Source organism: Crocodylus siamensis, chromosome 2, assembly GCF_052110815.1.
Source record: "Crocodylus siamensis isolate JL-2025a chromosome 2, ASM5211081v1, whole genome shotgun sequence".
NCBI lineage: Eukaryota > Metazoa > Chordata > Crocodylia > Crocodylidae > Crocodylus > Crocodylus siamensis.
Genome location: NC_143396.1, coordinates 118114709 through 118132913, shown reverse-complemented (window position 1 = coordinate 118132913; position 18205 = coordinate 118114709). Strand labels below are relative to the sequence as shown.

Below are 18205 nucleotides of genomic sequence, written 5' to 3'. Positions count from 1 at the left end.
GCAACCACAGTTTAATCCTCCCTGGTGATGGCCCTTCTCTTCCATTGGATGTACCTCCCTTTTAGCTAGAAGACATTCCCGGATGCTTTTGATGAGCCATGGGGGCCTTTGTGCCCTCCACTACCTTTGATCTATGTTGGGATTACCTCCCTTTGGGCTTGGAGGATCGTCTCCTTAAGGAGCAACCACTCTTCTTGGACACCTGGCTCCCCTCTCCTCAGGAATCTCAGTGATTCCCCGACTATTCTCCTTAGCTCATTGAAGTCCACCCTCCTGAAATCTAGGCCTGCTGCCTTGCTGCAGGCCTTTGCCACCTTGCGCTGGATGGTGAATTCCAGCAGGCAATGATCGCTGTCGCTCAGGTGGTCGAGCACCTGCATTCCCCTCACCAGGTTCAACAAGGCATCTCCCCTGGTGGGGCTGTGCACCTCCTGTGTTAGATGGAGGTCCTGCATTCTGGCTAGGAACCTATGTGAGTGGTCAGACCTGGCTGACTGCTTTTCCCAGCAAATGTCTGGAAAGTTAAGGTCACCCATGATGACAGCATGCTTTGACTTAACTACCTCTGTGAGCTGACTTAAGAATTCCTGGTTTAGCTCTTCCCCTTGGTTGAGTGATCTGTAGTAGACCCCACCATTAAGTCTCTTTCCCCTTTACTGCCTCGTATTCATTGATGTATTATAATGCTAACTAGGAAGTTTGAATAGATGCTTTGGATATAATCACTAGACTCTGTTTTTTCCCCATTTTAATGAAAAATCTTAATGTTGAATTGATTTACAAATTATGAGAATGCTTAATGATTTTTTTTGCAGAGACAAGTTTCAATTTCAGTGAATACTACCTAACCTTCTATATTTAGAACATTGCAAATTTTAGAACACTATTTACTCCTACAGTCTGTACTTAAAGGTGCTATTGTTCAGTGGCAAAGGCTGTTTTCTCTGATCTGTTTTAAGAGTTTCAACTTCTCTGCTGCCTTCTGTTCTATTTTTTTCAGAAAAAAGTTGTGTTTTCTTTCCACTTCTTTAAATTAATTCATTAATCTATATACTGATACACTAAGGATTAGCTGGTCTAAGAAATGTTTAAGGTATTTATGCTTATACATGATATATCATTTTAAAGCTTATAGTGTGTATATTGGCACAAAATTAAAAAATCATGCAAAAATTTGAAAAAAAAACCACAAGACATTTATTTTTACAAGGGCCACAAAAAAAAGCATTATGTGATAAACTGTATGGGAGTGTCCACAAATGCAGGCACATGCACTTGCAGCAGCTGAAATAGAAGCAGCACAAATTTGAGCTAGGGATTTTTGAGCGCATGGGCCTGGACACTTTGGTGTGGGGCAAGTTGTGCCACTTGGGGCAAAATAACCTTGCCCAGCTTCTCCTGGATCTGCAGCCAGGGGGAGCTAGAATCTGGGACCATCAGCATCAGAATGGAGGAGAGCCTGAGTCATCCCGGGTAGGAGCTGTGCAATCAGGGACACAGGTACCCAAGGAAGGAAGTGGGGGGGAGGATGGGGGTTATAATCTGACTGGGAGCCTGTAGAAGCTGCCTGTTTTGAGACCTGAGGAGGGAAGTTCTTTGTTTGAGCTGGAAAAGCATGTACTGAAGAAACAGAGACCTGCAGTGGGAATCCACTGTCTTCACGTGGAGGTGCTGAGGGAGAGAGACAGCCCAGAGAGGGAGCAGGCTGTGAGAATCCCAAACCCTGCATGAGTGTGTGAGGGGACATTTAACCCCTAGTGTTTGCAGGAAGTGCATTTTTCAAAAAGAAACTAAAGAAAAGAAGCCTATTACCTGCAGTGGCTGACTGGAGACTTGTTCTTTGCTGAATTACCAAGAAAGACCAAAGAGTCCACTTTCCCCAGAGCAGCAGAAGCCTCACCTGCACAATCTAGTGGTGGATCATAGTTAAAGCTTTATTTCTATTTATTGCTGTGGGAAGGGGATTGTGACCAGAGGGAAATTAACCTGGGTTATATGGGGGGAAACTGTTTTAAAGAGTTATCACCAGGGAAATGTAATTATTGAGGTTGTTTGATGCAAGAGGGACCACCAGTGTGTTGGAATTATTAACCTAATATTGCAGTTGTAAACTTTATTTAAATTGTTGATATATATCTCTTCTTTTCATGACCCATTTCCTTTATGTATATAGTTGTATATAATAAACAACCCAATTTCTTTATTGGATGTGGACCAAATTCTTGGGTGGTGAGGGTGAGGGACACACTTCTCCATGGGAGACCTCAGTCAGCAGACCTGCCTAAGGGGGCTGGCATGGGTTACAACAACATGCCTCTTGCTGCATCTCAAATGGCTTTGAGATGTGACAAAAAGCATGTGAGGGCTTGTCTGGATACACCTTATGTGCACATGCAACCTATGAACCTTTAAGCAAGCTGGCAGTCAGTGCTGGGCTTCAGTCTGCAGTGATCGATAAGTAATTGCTTAAGTTACTATATATTAATGTTTTTGAATAAATAATCTCTTTATTTCTCCCGTGTACACATAAAATATTGAAACAGGAAATCAGAAACAGAAAATCTGACAGCAGGACATCCAGATCATGCAGATGATGTAAACTAACAGATAACCACAAAAGCCAGGAAAACAGGAAAGCTGTTGTCAAATATTATTAAAAAGGAAAAAAAAAAACCATTACTTAAAAAAGAAAGAACATTACTTAAGCATACTAAGATGTGGGAGGATGTGGGCATGTTAGAACTAAGATTTCGGGGATGTGGGCATAATGGAAGGAAGGAATAGGCTACAATTGGACCTAGACAGGTTACAGGGTTGGGCGGATGAGAATAGGATGGGATTCAACACCAACAAGTGCAAGGTGATGCACCTGGGAAGGAAGAACCAGCAGCATACCTACAGGCTGGGGAACTCCTTTCTTGTCAGTGCAGAGGCAGAAAAGGAACTTGGAGTCATCATTGATGCCAAGATGAATATGGGCCAGCAGTGTGGGGATGCAGTCAGAAAGGACAACCATACTTTGTCATGCACCCACAGGTGCATCTCAAGCAGGTCCAAGGAGGTGATACTCCCCCTCTATGTGGCACTGGTCAGGCCGCGGCTGGAGTACTGCATCCATTTCAGGAGAGATGTGCACAACATGGAGAGGATCCAGAGGAGGGCCACTCATATGATCAGGGGGCAGCAGGGCAGGCCCTATGAGGACAGACTACGGGACCTGAACCTGTTCAGTCTCCACAAGAGAAGGCTGAGGGGGGATCTAGTGGCCTGTTAGAAACTAGTTAGAGGGGACCAGCAGGAGTTGGGGGAGTTCCTGTTTCCCCAAGCACTACCAGGAGTGACTAGAAATAACAGTCACAAGCTGGCAGAGGGTAGATTCAGGCTAGATATCAGGAGGCGCTACTTCACTGTCAGGGCAGCTAGGATCTGGGACCAACTTCCAAGTGAAGTGGTGCTGGCTCCTATCCTGGGGTCTTTAAGACAAGGCTTGACAATCACCTTTGCTACCATGGCAAGGGGTCAGACTTCATGATCTGCTCAGGTCCCTTCTGACCCTACTAACTATGAAACTATGATGAGCTTCTCAACAGATTGTCACTAAACAATTTGCCTCCCAACAAAGTCATGCTTAAGGTGGAAATTACTGTGATTCTGTTGTGAAATAGGAATCTGAAATTTAGCTTAATCAGTAGCACAAGACATAAAATACTTCATGACAGTACTGTAAACTTGGAAGTAATAATAGGAGAGCCTACTGGAAAACATATTCATTTACCAAGAATCACATTATGCCCATCAAACAGAGCTCTAGGCAATTTCCTATTGAAGTAGCTTTTGCAATGACTATCAACAGAAGCCAAGGTAAAACACTTGATAGAGTATGTGTCTACCTACCATAGCCTGCATTTGGACACTGCCAGCTACATGTTGCAGTGTCAAGAGTGAAATGATTTCACTATCTGAAAATGCAAGTTTTACAGACAAATGATCAAGGAATATTACCAAATGTGGAAGGGATTTACACACAAAAAAATGGTATTCTATGAAATCCTCAAATGAAGTTTGTATATTACAGTATGCTTCCTCTAGACTCCATGCTGTTTTTCTCTACTTTGTGACTCATAAAATGATTGAACCTGCTTGTGTTTGCTTAAATGATGGATTTGAACAGTTTCCTCAAGCTACTCTGAGGTCAACAAGTGATTTCTAAAGGTAAGTGAACTATTTTGTTACATTTTTAATCTCAGTTTTATTTTAGGATTTTGTGACAATATTTTAAAGCAAATAACTTTAAATTTCCCAATCAATTGTATGATAAGGCTAGGAAGAGTAAAAAATCTGCTATATACTGGGTCATATTTTTAGACAGAACTAATACATTCCACTTTAGTGAAGATTTCAAGGTTTCTATCACAAACTTTATACACATTTCACATAGAATTTGTCTGAAGATCAACAGAAAAAAAAATCAAGGAAGAGCCAACTATTAAAAGGAAAAGTTCAGCACGGTGGAAGGAAGAAGAGCAGAAGTTGTGAGCTTCAGCTGATGAAATGAAATGAGCTTGATCATAATGTGATGTTTTAGGTCAAATATATGATCAAATACATCTATTAACTTTAAACCTTCATAGAGCTTACACCTGGGAAAGAAATTCAGAAAGAATCTTATTTATAAAGGAAACATACAGGAATACACATTTTAGCAAAAAGGTATATGCAAAAAGGTATATATGTGTATAACTGTGTTTGCATTTCATAAACTTCATAGACATTTGGGCTGGAAGGGACCCTGGAGGATCATCAAGTCCAGCCCCCTGCCCCAGGGGCAGGAAGTCACCAGGGATCATAGGATCCCAGCAAGATAAGCATCCAAATGTGTTTTGAATGCGTTCAAAGTGGGTGCTTGAACCGCCTCAGGTAGCACTCTGTTCCAAACCTTGGGGGCCTGGACAGTCAAGAAGTTCTTTCTTATGTGCAGCCTGAACCGGTCACAGTGGAGTTTGTGACCGTTTGACCTTGTCATCCCTTGGGGAGCTCTGGTGAACAGTCGTTCCCCCAGATCCTGATGAGCAACCCTGATAATCTTAATCTTATAAGTGGCCATAAGATCACCCCTGAGCCTTAGCTTTTCCAGGCTGAATAGCCCCATTGCTCTCAGCCTCTCATCATAAGGTCTGTTTTCCTGACCTCTAATCATGTGCGTGGCTCTCCTCTGCACCCTCTCAAGCTTCTCCACATCCTTTTTGAATTGCGGAGCCCAAAACTGGATGCAGTACACCAAGGCCGAGTACAGTGGGAGAATGAAATCCAGGGATCTGCTTGAGAAGCATCTATGGATGCAAGCCAGTGTTTTGCTCACTTTACTAGCCGCAGCATCGCATTGCAGGCTCATGCTCATCTTGTGATCAACCATGACCCCCAAGTCCCTTTCATCTGTAGTGCTAACCAGCGTAGCACTACCGAGCCTATAAGCATGGTGAATATTTTTCCTCCCAAGGTGGAGAACCTTGCATTTTTCGGTGTTGAACACTACCAGGTTCTCGTCCACTCATTTCATGAGTCTGTCCAGATCTGCCAGATCACTCCTGTCCTCACGTGTGGATGCTTTACCCCAGAGTTTGGTGTCATTGGAGAACTTGGCCAGTCCGCTTCTGACACCAATGTCCACATCATTGATGTAGATGTTAAACAGTATAGGCCACCACCCTCTGGGTCCTACCATGGAGCCAGTTCCCCAGCCAGTGGATCATGGTGAGGTCAAGGCTGCAATTAGCCAGTTTAGCCAAGAGGTGATTGTGGGATACCAGATCAAAGACTTTTTTAAATTCAAGGTATACGACATCGATCTCTTCCCCCTTGTCCAGGTGATAAGTCACCTGGTCATAATAGGAAATGAGATTGGTCAAGCAAGACCTACTCGCAACAAACCCACATTGGGTATCCCTCAGGATATTGCCTTTAACTAATCTGTTAAGGATGGCCTCCTTGATAATGTTTTCGAAGACCTTCCCCAGGATGGAGGTCAGGCTGATGGGCCTGTAGTTTGCTGGATCTACTTTCCTCCCTTTCTTGAAGATAGGCATGACATTGGCCCTCTTCTTATCATCAGGTACTTCACCAGAGCTCCAGGAGTTCTCAAAGATCCATGCCAGGGGCTGAGCCATGATGCCTTGCCAGCTCCCTGAGTACCTTTTTTAAGAAAAAAAAATTCTAAGTGAGAAAATTATTTGCCCATTGACTATATTTGGCAATACATAATGTCAAACATAGCAATATAATTATATTGATTGTAGCAGAGCACTAAGTTGTGACTGCTCCTTTAAGGCTGAAGAAGCCTATCCAGCAGAGCTCCCCAGCTGTGGGTTGCTGCAGTAACAGTGTAAGGAGGTAATTGGGTAACACACCTGCAGGAGTCACGACTGGTGACAGGGTTTTGGAACATATAAGCTCAGGGCTGGAGATAGCAAGGCACTCTCTCTGTGGAACTACCAGAGAAGGAGATCCTGCATGCGAAAGCAGAAATGAGGGTGCAGAGAGCCTCAGAGCCAGAGGCATGTACATATGATGGTGCAGAAAGTCTAGCAACAACAAGGCATAGATACAGGCACATAGAGCATCAGAGAGGCATAGAAGTGATAGACTGTAGTAACACCTATGAGGCTTGGGGCATGATAAGGGGAGGTTGGAGTCATGTATAAACCCTAAACATCAGGATATTAAAGGGGCAGCCTCTTGCCTAGAAATAACTCATTCATTACATCAAAGACATGGCAAGTGAGATGGGTGGGTAGACTGCCCAGACAGGTAAACAGGTCATTGTGATGGCCGGCCTTGAGATACACACCTGTTATATTGCTCATGGGATGCATGTTATGACTCTTCTCCATTTTAAAACTGCATCTATAACTTTCATTGTATGTATGTCTGCATGTAATATCGTCCATGCAGATATATACATATATGGTTGCCCATCAATATCGAATGTGAATTCCTATAGTGTTTTCTTTTGTTATTTTAAATTTGTAAAGAAGCAGGCTTTTTTGTTTTCTATTTTTAAACGTATTCTGATGGCTATTCAACTTCATTATGATAGTAATATCTTACTTGTATAACAGTAGTATGAATGTAAATGATCACAGTGTACACTGACGACAGTAAATGTAAATAAATGTAACAGCTATATTACAGTAATATTAATGTCAGTTCACCATCTCTTTTATGTTTTTGTAATACCACAGTAAATTTGAATGCTAGTTTTATAGAAGCAAATACAATATCAGCAATAAGGCCTATTCAGGCATACAAAACAAGGTAGTAGTTTCATCTAGAGCACCTGCTGACACAGTAAATCTAAATAAGCTATGTACGCCTACCCCCATATTGTTATTTGCCCTCTAGTGAAAAATTACTATAAATTTATTTAAGCAGAACTTTTTTGAAACAAAGAAAGTTGATGAAATTGTTTGAGTTTCTTTAAAGAAAGGTAATTGTCAGAGTTCCAGCACTAATTTGTTTCTTGCAGAAGTCATCTGAAAGTGAATAAGTATAACCTTTGCTCTTTATGTGTTGCTCCTGAAATTACAGCAGTGGAAAACAGGAGGCAGCTAGAGATTTGCTTGTGGCGATTCCTGTACAAACCAAAATCCTCTAGGAAGTTTGAGGAAATACTGTGCCTTCCTTAAAGATATGGTCGGATGGAAATATAGATGTATAAAGTACTTAGGCATTGCTTCACTGAGAATTATAGTACTTATCTTTTATGGTGCTGACTGAGTACTATTCCATAGTTCTAAGTCAGGCTCCTATATACAAAAAGATTTCAAAGTGTAACTTCCTGCTTATCCTTGACTACATATTGAATATTATAACTTGAGGATTCTCCAAATGTTTGTTTTATTATGAACAACAGAGTGCAACAGAGTCCAAATCCAGGGTGGCCATGATACCCCTGAAGCCCTCTCAGCCCTTCTCTAATTTGTCTCTCTTTGGGCATTCCCCCCTTCTCTTTACCTGCCACACCTTGATGAAATGCTACTTTCAGAAAAGGGAGATTGTCCCAGGACTTCCCAATTTAGATCTCCTCTCATGAACACGCATTTCCATGATCATTGCCTTAAGGACTAATTACATGGCTCCAACTGTACTTTATACCATGCCCATGTCTCGCAGATAACACTTATTCCTGATGACCCTCCTGGGCTATGTGCTCCCAGTCTCAGTCCTTGTCCCTCTTGGACTATGGGTTCCTTTGCCCCTTCAGTCTCTAGCTGTGACCCCAATCCTTGGCCATTCTCTCTGGGCCCAGGAACCTCTATTAGGGCAGTCAAGACTCCTGACCTCCCCTGGCCCTACCAGTATCTGACTGTGGCCCTCCTTGGCCTTTGTCCCATCTCCAGGACCTGGCCCCTCTCCTAAGTCCGGTGAGACCTTCAGGCTCTGTGACCCTGTGGATACTTACCACTCCTGGACTAGTGACCCCTGGGCCTTGCTGATACTCACCCCCTCCTGGGCTATAAACCTCCAGGCTCTCTGGTCCCTCTCTCCTTTCTGGGCCAACTGGGATCCCCTTACCTCCTCTTAGTCCTTTTTATTCACCACCAGATGCTTTAGCCCAGCTTCAGATATTACCCAGAAGCTCCTCTCTCTGTGGCTCTCAGGGTTAAACTGCCTCATCAGCTCCAGCCCTGGGCTTATATGCTTCAAGCCTGGCCCCTTTCTGGTCAGGTGACTATCTAATTGAAGTCTGCAGGCTGCTTCTCATGCAGCCTCTTTCCCTCCTGAAGTGATGGGCATGCTAAGTTCCCTGTCACACACAGCTCTATGTACTGGGAAAATAATATTATTTCAAGGGACTTTCTGATGAAATCAAAATTATTCATTCATCTCAAATTTCAAATGGTTACAAAAGCAGATGTTTTCAATATCCCTTACTCATGAATACAATCACCATGTTTTTATGTTGCCAATGGTCACTTTGGTAATGGCACTTTGTAGGTCTATTGCAGACACTGCCAAACAGACAGGTAAAGAGTGGTTAAAAGAAATATAAAAATGCACACCCTCACATTCATTCAATACTAGAACACACTTGTATTCTAGAAGATTTTGCATTCTAATTCAGTTGATCTCCTACCCGTGTGCATTCATGGTCATAGCTGATTTCTTTGGTAAGTAAAACAAATGGCTATTACTTTTTAATTCTTGTTAGCATTGCAGAGTTGATACAGTCCAGAGAAAGTGAGATGCATTCCACTGTGGCTTAACAGGATTGTTACTGAGTTCTCATCACAAAATCTTCATGATCAATGATGCATAAGCCAGGAAAAAGTATACCTTGAATTTTCATACAGCAGATTGAATTTCAGGGGTTAGATATCATCTTTTTTTTTTTTTAATAACAAATTGAGCATATTTCATCTGAGGTCATAGAGAACAATAAACATGAAAACCTGCAATGCCATTTCTGAAGAGTACAAAGGTAGAATCACAATTTACGTTGAAGCAATAAAGTGTAAAAGAGGCAAGAAAGTCTAGATAGTAAGATCACTTTCACTATATTGATATAGCCACATTTCATACTCTATGCATTTTATTAGTATCATCTACTAGCTGATCACAGATGACATTCCTCGTGTTATGAATTAAACAAGACCTGGTTTCATGACACCACTATCCTTGCTAGGGCTTACAGGGTAACACAGCCCTAGAGTAAGCCCAGAAGCTCACTGCTCTCATGCCACTTAAAACAGGACAAAAGGTGGAAAGATTAAATGCTTACTCAAAAAAAGTCAACATCAGACCTGCTGTTGAATTTAAGGGGGCTGGAATTTCACTTGTATTCTTTGATCAGTGGGGACACAGTGACTGGGAGGTTAAGGTCTTTCATCAAACCTTGAGTGGCATGAATTCAAGCCCTGCTCCAGATTTGTGTCAAAGGCTACTCCAGTTAACCCAGCTATAAATGGGTATGTCATCATTTAAGCTGAGGAGCCAAACTCAGATAAAAGTGATGCTGACAACATCACTTTTTTGTATGCAGTCAGTTATGGAAACTTGTGTGCTAGTCCTATTGAGTGTTAGGCCCAGGATAATTTTTAAGACTGCTTCAACTGTTTCTCTTCCTGTGTGGGTATGTATATATAACAATGAAATTTGCCTAGACTTTGGGGATGTAACTTCCACCTTCATATTAGGCTCTGAGGGCATTTATACACATAGTCGAGGAGTGGGGGTGGGAGGGTACTTTAATCAGAGTGGCTCTGAGAGCTGCTCTAATTAAAGCACCCAGAGCATCTTATGTATCAGCATCTGTGCTAAAGAATGGCGTGGGGGCATTTTAACTAAAGCTCAAATGAGCTTTAGTTAAAGGACCCCTGCCACCATTTTTCAGTGCAGAAATGCTGATATATGAACTGCTGTAGTCTGTTATAATTATCATGTTCCAGCAGATTCAATTAATTGAGCTGATACAGTGCATCGGACCAGCCTTGCTGCTCATGTATGGGCACCCTCAATTTCATCCTATTTTCTAGTGTGAAAAAATTTACAGGATACAACATTCTTTTAATGAATAACTAGTTTCAAATTTCCTGTAAATTGGTTTCACTTATATTTGATAAATGGACATTCATTACTCATTTGAGACAACAAAACAAGGAATTGTTATCAGTCTAAGAGAAAAAAAGCAGATTTCAGGTATCAGTCATAAGCTAGAGAACACTAGAACATTGACCCTTAATATTATATATGTTATACTAACAAATTACTCATCATGAATGATGTGGGGGGGTTGGACAGAGATGGAGCACCACCACCCAGCACCCCGTGGTGATGCCGCTCCACCTCTGGCCCCTTGTGCCTCCCTCCCACCCCCTGCATCTGGCCCCATGCACTCCCTACGCTCCATATTCCCCCACCCCCTGCCTCCAGACCTGTTTGCCCCCCGCTACTCCCCCATTCCCCACCTCCAACCTTGTCTGTCCCCCCAACCCACGTGGGATACTGAAGGACTGTAAATTGATTGTTTTCTCTTTGTAGAGCAGACTGAAGTTACCTTAACACAAGCTAGGTAGCATGGCCCAGAATTCACCCTTACCAGAAGTGATCCAACTTTAAGCTGCTCCAAGGGCACCTGTCACAAATTAATGAGCTTTAACATGTAAACACTTCCCTTTAAGTGTTGTTCATATGGACTAAATATCACATGTCAACTTCACCCTTATAGCTACTTTAAAAAATGGCCAGCTCCCATTACTAACTTCCTCAGGCTCCTTAGTCAAGGGAGTATGTTTAAATTACAACTTCTGTCACTAGAACTGGCAGAACTTGTGTGTATATGTATGTCTATTCATATAAATGTGTGTGCCTATGCTGGCATAGCAGGTGATGAAAAGGTCACCTACACAGTATTATCTTCTGAACCAGGCCCCACAGAAACTTTGTGAGTTTCTGAATGAACTGTTTGTAAAAGTACCTCCCATTGTCACAGACAGACAAGTTTATTTGGGTAAATCCATTATCTTTTATTAGACTGCTCTAGACTTACCAGACTTTTATTAGACTTGGTCCAGGTCTAATAAAAGATACTGGATTTACCCAAAGAACCTTGTCTGCCTATGTCTTTAGACATAGGGCAGGACAAAAGGTAGCCCGCGGGCCAGCTGTGGCCCACCAGGCCATTTTATCTGCCCTGCAGGGCCCCTAAAAATTTAGAAAATTAATATTTATCTGCCCTTGGCTGCCTGGCATGCAGACCTCAATGGCTTGACAAAATTCAGTAAGCGGCCCTCTGCCCAAAATAATTGGCTGCCTTGCCTTAGACCAACACAACTACAAATTACACCCCTCCCATTGTCACATGAAACCTCTGTGATTTCTGGTATTGTTTGTACAGTAAAATGAAGGTGCAGCTTGCTAGAATATCTGTACTAGCTTAATCTAACCAGGATAGGTAACAACAGCAGGAAAGATGTGGCAGCACAGTCTTAGGCATATGCCAGCAATCACAGTACAAGCTCCCCAGTAATCACTGACATATTTTTGTTGCTGCTGCTATCCATGTTAGATTAGGTCAGCACAGCTACAGCAGGCTATGTCAGAATCAACCTCTATTCTGCTGTAGAGACAAATCTGTTGATGCTAACATAAACCATTTCCAATAGAAGTGCCATTTCCATATTGCAGTAATAGAAATATTACAGAGGAGAAATGTATAGAGCCACTATATTTGCAAAACTATATGTGATTATGTCATTAAAGATGATTATTATGTATACTCATCTCAGGGAATAGGTCATCTTAACTTTGATATTCCTTAACTTAGTTATGCTTACACGTGTGCCATAAACATTAAGAACAAAAGCTTTTTGTGAAAAACAAATACATGATTTTTATTTTCTGTTGAGTGAAGACTACAGTGATGGGGTATATTTACTGTGTTTATTGTGATTAAACTAGCACACGTCAAAAGTGATCCAATGTAATGGATGAGAATGTGTGCTCAGAGGGATATTAGCAGAATTTTCCTGCTCATTTGCAATGATTTTGTGCATAAGAAATCTTGTTTATTAAATTATCTGAAAAACACCCCGGAACCATGACATGGAAACTGAGGAAGTTCTAAATTTTGCAGCCTTAACTGTAATCTGATTGGAATAAGGAGATACTGTTTTGTATTCCTATTGCAAATATACTATATGTGAATTACTTTAGGACCATTTTGAGATTCAAATAGGAATCTGAAATAGAACAAAATATAGTTATTCTCCTAAGTAATTTAGGCATGTCTCAGACATAAATTGCTACCTTATTCTTGTCTTTTTATGATTTGTGACATAAGAATGGATTACATCTGTCCTGTTTTCTATTTTGGTTGTGGTTTTTGTCATATACATGAAAAGGGAAATAAGGAAGAATGAAAATCCATTCTCATTCTTCAGATGTAAACCATTTGCATGACAGTCTAAAAACTGAAATGAAAGGAGAAAAAGCAAAAACCAAACACAATTCCAGTAACCAGATTTGTAGTCTTACTGGAAAAAATAGCATGAAATTAACTTATTTATATGACAACTTTAGTGTAGTATTCTAGATTTTCATTCTGCATCATCTGAAGGCAGGCAAAAATCATGGCCTTGGCATTGTGAAAATAATGACTGAGATTTATACATTTACCCCCTTGTTAGAGTCACTTTCATTACAATAAATTTATTTGGTGTCACTATCTGTTCTGGTTATAATGCTTGTGAGAAGAATAAAGAATTTTAAAAGTTTATGGATCATTTAAAAATATTTCATATTTGGTTTTTCCGGAAATTTTGCCTCTACCTCCATCTACAGATATAGCCTTTGGAATACATGGGGAAAAGGGTCACAGAGCCTGCCACAGAATATTTAAAAGATGAACCCTCCTCCTCTTTGTTATATGAATTGTTATTATACATCATGGGATATAGCAGACCTACCAATTCTGATAAATCAAGCTGTGCCACATGGGAATAGAGGTGAAAAATAATACAAACATCATAAATCCTGGGTAGTATTATAAAATAAATCAGTCATTTCCACATGACTACAGTTGTGATTAGATGTTGACATTTATGGGTATTTCACATATTAAAGAAGAGGTTATCTTGATTCATTGCATTTTAAATAATTATATGGCAGTGCTGAGTGTCTGGTATAATCTGATTTCCCCAAAATGACAAAGACCATGAGGAGAACTATTGGGAACCAGGAGATATCCTGAGCCAAAAGTCCTCTGAACAAGAAACTCTAGGACAGACATATATCCTTACAGAATCTACTATTCAGTGGAGAATCTATCAGATTCTAACTGTGGGGAAATGCTTTGTAATCCTGCATGGCCTTCAGATTTTAAAGTGTTCTTGTAATCAAATGGAAGGGGCTAAGTCTGCAACTCCACTTACTGCACTAAGAGAACCACCATCAGTAAAGCATGAGGAAACACTGGGATACAAAACCCATAATAGAAATAGCAGATAAAATTATAAGACTGGGGTTTTTTTTACACATTTTTATTATGTCTGAGAAACTCACATTCTTTAAACCAGTTCCCTGAAGGAAGCAAGACATCAGCATGTATAGATGAATGTGATTCAATCATTTGGTTTGTAGGAAACACTCATCATAATTTTAATCGTGTTTTTGTCTTAAAATTATTTAAATGTTTTGTATTATTTATCTTTAAATAGAACATGAAAATACAAAATAGGCAATAGAAGTATCATGAGGAAAAGAAAATGCCATGGAGAAAAGTGTTAAATACTGGACAGTCTTTGTAAAGGACTAGATGAAGAAAGCTTTCCCTCCTAGTAAGACTGCACAAGGGGCAATATCTACTCCTCTCTTGCATCAATGTGGTCTTCACCTTCCTTTTGAATGGCTAGTGGGTCAACTGTGCTCCTATGCAAATTGGCTAAATTTTGCATAGTTGCGATGGGGGAGGTAAAACCTTTGTGCTGCCTTCCTCTGTATCCCTGTATTACTATGCCAATAATAATCAGTCCTTAAATACATACTATTGCAATAGAAATAATGGAATGCTGCACACACAGAACTAAGGGATGTTTAGGTTGCAAGGCAAAGACTCAAAGTTAGAAAGTGCCAGGATAGGGATGGCTGTACAACCATGATTTATCTCCCTTGCACAGTTTTATTTACCTATTTATAACACAGGGTCCTTACCTCATTTAATGTACACAATATATTGTGCTCAATAAATAAGCAGCTATTCAATATGTTGTTTTATGCCTACTATTCAATGCATGGCCCATGGGCTTATTTACTGCATGCTACCCTACATTTGTATACAGAATTATTCATTTACTCCTGGCTTTTTCATGGCATTTATCACTATAGTATCTTGGAGCTTCAAAAACATTTATTCATTTAAAATAATAGTGGATTGCATACAGCTGTTTAGGAGTACCCTGGTTGTTCATCTCTCATAATTTTCTTTTTAGAGAGCTTTAAATAGTTGTCTTCAGCAGCAGCACAAGTAAAAGAGAGCCTCTGTCTTTAATCCAATAAACAACACTATAATGGTTTACCTCCTTTGATTAACAAATAAAAGGAATTTCAGGTTCCTTATTTCTGGTCACAAGCATCTTTAGGTCCCGGTGACCTGTGCAGGTATATAATGTTCCTCAATATGTCCATGCATTCACCCACCCAGAAACCCTTAGTGACATCACTCTATTGCTAGCAGGTCACTGAATTATTTCAGTACCTTCTGTTGTCCTACCGGAGTACCTGTACAGAAATAAAATCAACCTCTGAAAGTCTAAAAAACTCAACCAGAGAAAAAGGAGCACAAATTACATCAAAAGCTAGGTTATTTGGCAGATTTGTGACAATATATTTTTTCAATATGCATGCATTTCTATTTAAATTGCCCTTCTTAATTTCAGCGGAAGCTGTACAATGAGTCCAGAGGACCATCTGCAATTTCTCTGATACATTTTGACTTTTTTTTATGTATGCAGACCCATGACTTAGGGGAAAACAGCCACCTACAGAATTCATATAACTAGCGTTTGTCATTTTTCATACTATCTGAAGTTCATGACTTATTCAAAGCTTCTTTGTAAAAACATTTTCCCCTCTCATTCCTCTTGAAATTGTAACCACTGAGGGCACAAAAACCAAATATTAATGTAAGGTTCTTTTTTCTGTTTAGAACCAAATATTGTAGGGCAACTTGTTAGAAAATAGAAAAAAAATAAACTTGCTACACAAGCCAGATTTTATGCCATTTTTCATGTTTGCAAGGATAAAACAGAGAGTCATAGCTTAGAAAGGTCATCTGTCTTTCCCTTTCCTGCATATTGTCTTTTCAGTTCAAACAAGTCTAGTGGTTAAAAATAAAACAGAATAACTGGAGTACACAGCATTGTATCTATTATATCTATTTCCCATGTGTTCCAGCTGCACTATTCAGTTTGGAATTTAGCTTAAAGAGAAGCTAAGACGCATCCCCCATTATTAAGTCTAAATGCTAAATTCTTTGCCTGTTTATCTCTGCAATAGTTTATGTGCATATGGATTTATGACACAAAAACTGTTCTGAATATGATGTGTTTATAACCAACAAGATGGTTTGTAGTGGGTGTGAGTATGAGATATTTGAGGTAGACAAGTTTCTTTGAGTAGAAGACATCACATCGACTCAAAGAACTTTGCCGACTTATGTCCTAAGACCAACGTGGATACAACCACAAACCCAGCAGATATTTGAGGTGGAATTTCAGATGCTTGTCCAGTTTAATAATATTCATTTAACATAACACAATTAATTCTATTTTATCTGATGTTTATAAGACAAGAAAAAAAAGCCAAACACTTCAAAACTGTGTTATGATAATTTATAGTGTAGTGTATGAATTAATCTACCTCACTGGAAAGCAAGTTCATCATATTTCTGAATAAAATATAGTGCATTACTGTGTATTTTCTAGCCAGCAGGGGCTCATAGCATAGTCAGAAAATTATCTTTAAAACAGCTTTTCATGGAAAAGGCTAGTCCCACAAACTGAATTATACAAAATAGTCATAATAATTTCTATGAATATTTTCATGAAAGAATAATTTAAATAAAAATAATTTATTTAGGAATATATATTTTTGGAGAAATTCTGAAGTTTCACTTAGAATTATATTTTATAGATCTTGTTTATTTTTCAATTTGTATTTTTACATTATTTCCTGATATTTCAGTAATAGTAGTGCATAATCTATGCTGCTTCAAACTGTCTAACCATTCAATGCAAAACAAACACAAGACACTTTGATTTAGAAAGAAGGTATGATATTTTAATTAATACTAAGGAATAACTGTTCTTGATGTTTGGGGTGAGATCTAGAAACACATTTAGGCGTGACAAACTGAGTTTTACAGTCGTTAAAAATTAGGTGCCTAGCCCCAGAAGATTTTTCAAAATATCCAGCACCATTTCCTAGACCCCCTAGAGAAACTTAGGAACCTTCAAAAGGTGATTCCAATGACCTAGGTGCTGACTCTTAGGAAATACTAATGACCATATCTACAGGAGATGCTTCTCCTGTACAATAAAGTGTAACTGTCTACACATGCATGTGCTTATCTGTGCAGTAAATTTACAGTAAAACCAAACAGCATTAGTTGTATGTGTAGACATGCCTGGCAAATTACCCCAGGTGCAGTAGGGGAGGCTGGCCCCAGCAACCATGCTGGCCCCAGCAACCTGACTTTGGGTCCTGGAGGTCTCCTGGGGCAGCAGTGGTGCTGATTTGGCTGCTCAGAGTATGGCCAGCAACCAAAGCATCACTCTGGCTGGTCAGGCTCAGTTTCTGGTGGCTCATGCTACTGCCACATGCACTGTGCTACATGTTTTTAGTGGCTTTATTATTTTTTTTTTTACACTGGAATCTCTTGGTGTCAAATTTTGGGGCTGCACTGCTAATTAGTAGCATGGTGAATGGGTGCATATATACCGTGTGCAGTTTCTGGCACCTCAAACAGCTTTGAGGTGCTGCAAACTGCACATGCACAATCATCTGGACATGCCCCCCACAGTTTATTTATTCAAGCTGTCATTTAGGAGGTGAATTAAAATTCCTTCTGGCAGAAAAACTGAGCTGCTCCCTGCCCCAAGCTCCCCTCCCCACTCTTACCTTCTGTTCTGGGCCCCAACCTGACCCAGCTGGGAGCTCTCAGCTTCTCCCTGCCCAGGCTGAGACTGCACTGTTACTGACTGCCCCAGAGAAGCACTGTTGCAGCAAAATGTCAGGGGGAAGGAGGGGAAGGGGTGGTGAGAGTCAAGGGGTAGGTACAGGGGCAGCAGGCCCATGGAGAAGGTGCATGAAGGAGAAGGTGGTACGGTGGGCACGTGGCAAGGGGACAGGGGCAGGCATGGAGGGACAAGGGGCAGGAGAGACATGTGACAGGGGTTTAGTCCTTAGGATTTCATTCTATACCCCCTAAATTGAAATGATGGGTTTTTAATTGAAACCCACCATTTTGATTTAGGGGGTTTATTTTTCTGTCACTGTTGTTACAACAGGGATCCTGATCCTTTTTTTTTTCCAGCAGTGCCTGTTCATGGCCAGAGGGCAAGCTGCTGGCAGGCCAAGTGATCCCTGAGCTGCAGGGAGTCCTGATCCTTTCCTCTGGCTCTGAGCTGGGGCAGCACCTACCCACTAGAAG

The 18205-nt window shown here is 40.5% G+C and overlaps 1 long non-coding RNA gene across 1 annotated transcript in view; it reads left to right on the top strand.

Moving 5' to 3' along the window:
* Window positions 1–4038: 4038 nt before the first annotated feature.
* Window positions 4039–18205, top strand: part of LOC149870666 (uncharacterized) — a 30258-nt gene continuing 16091 nt past the window's right edge. Inside the window, exon 1 of the long non-coding RNA XR_016440809.1 lies at window positions 4039–4212. This is a non-coding gene — a long non-coding RNA (uncharacterized LOC149870666). The remainder of the gene's footprint in view (window positions 4213–18205) is intronic.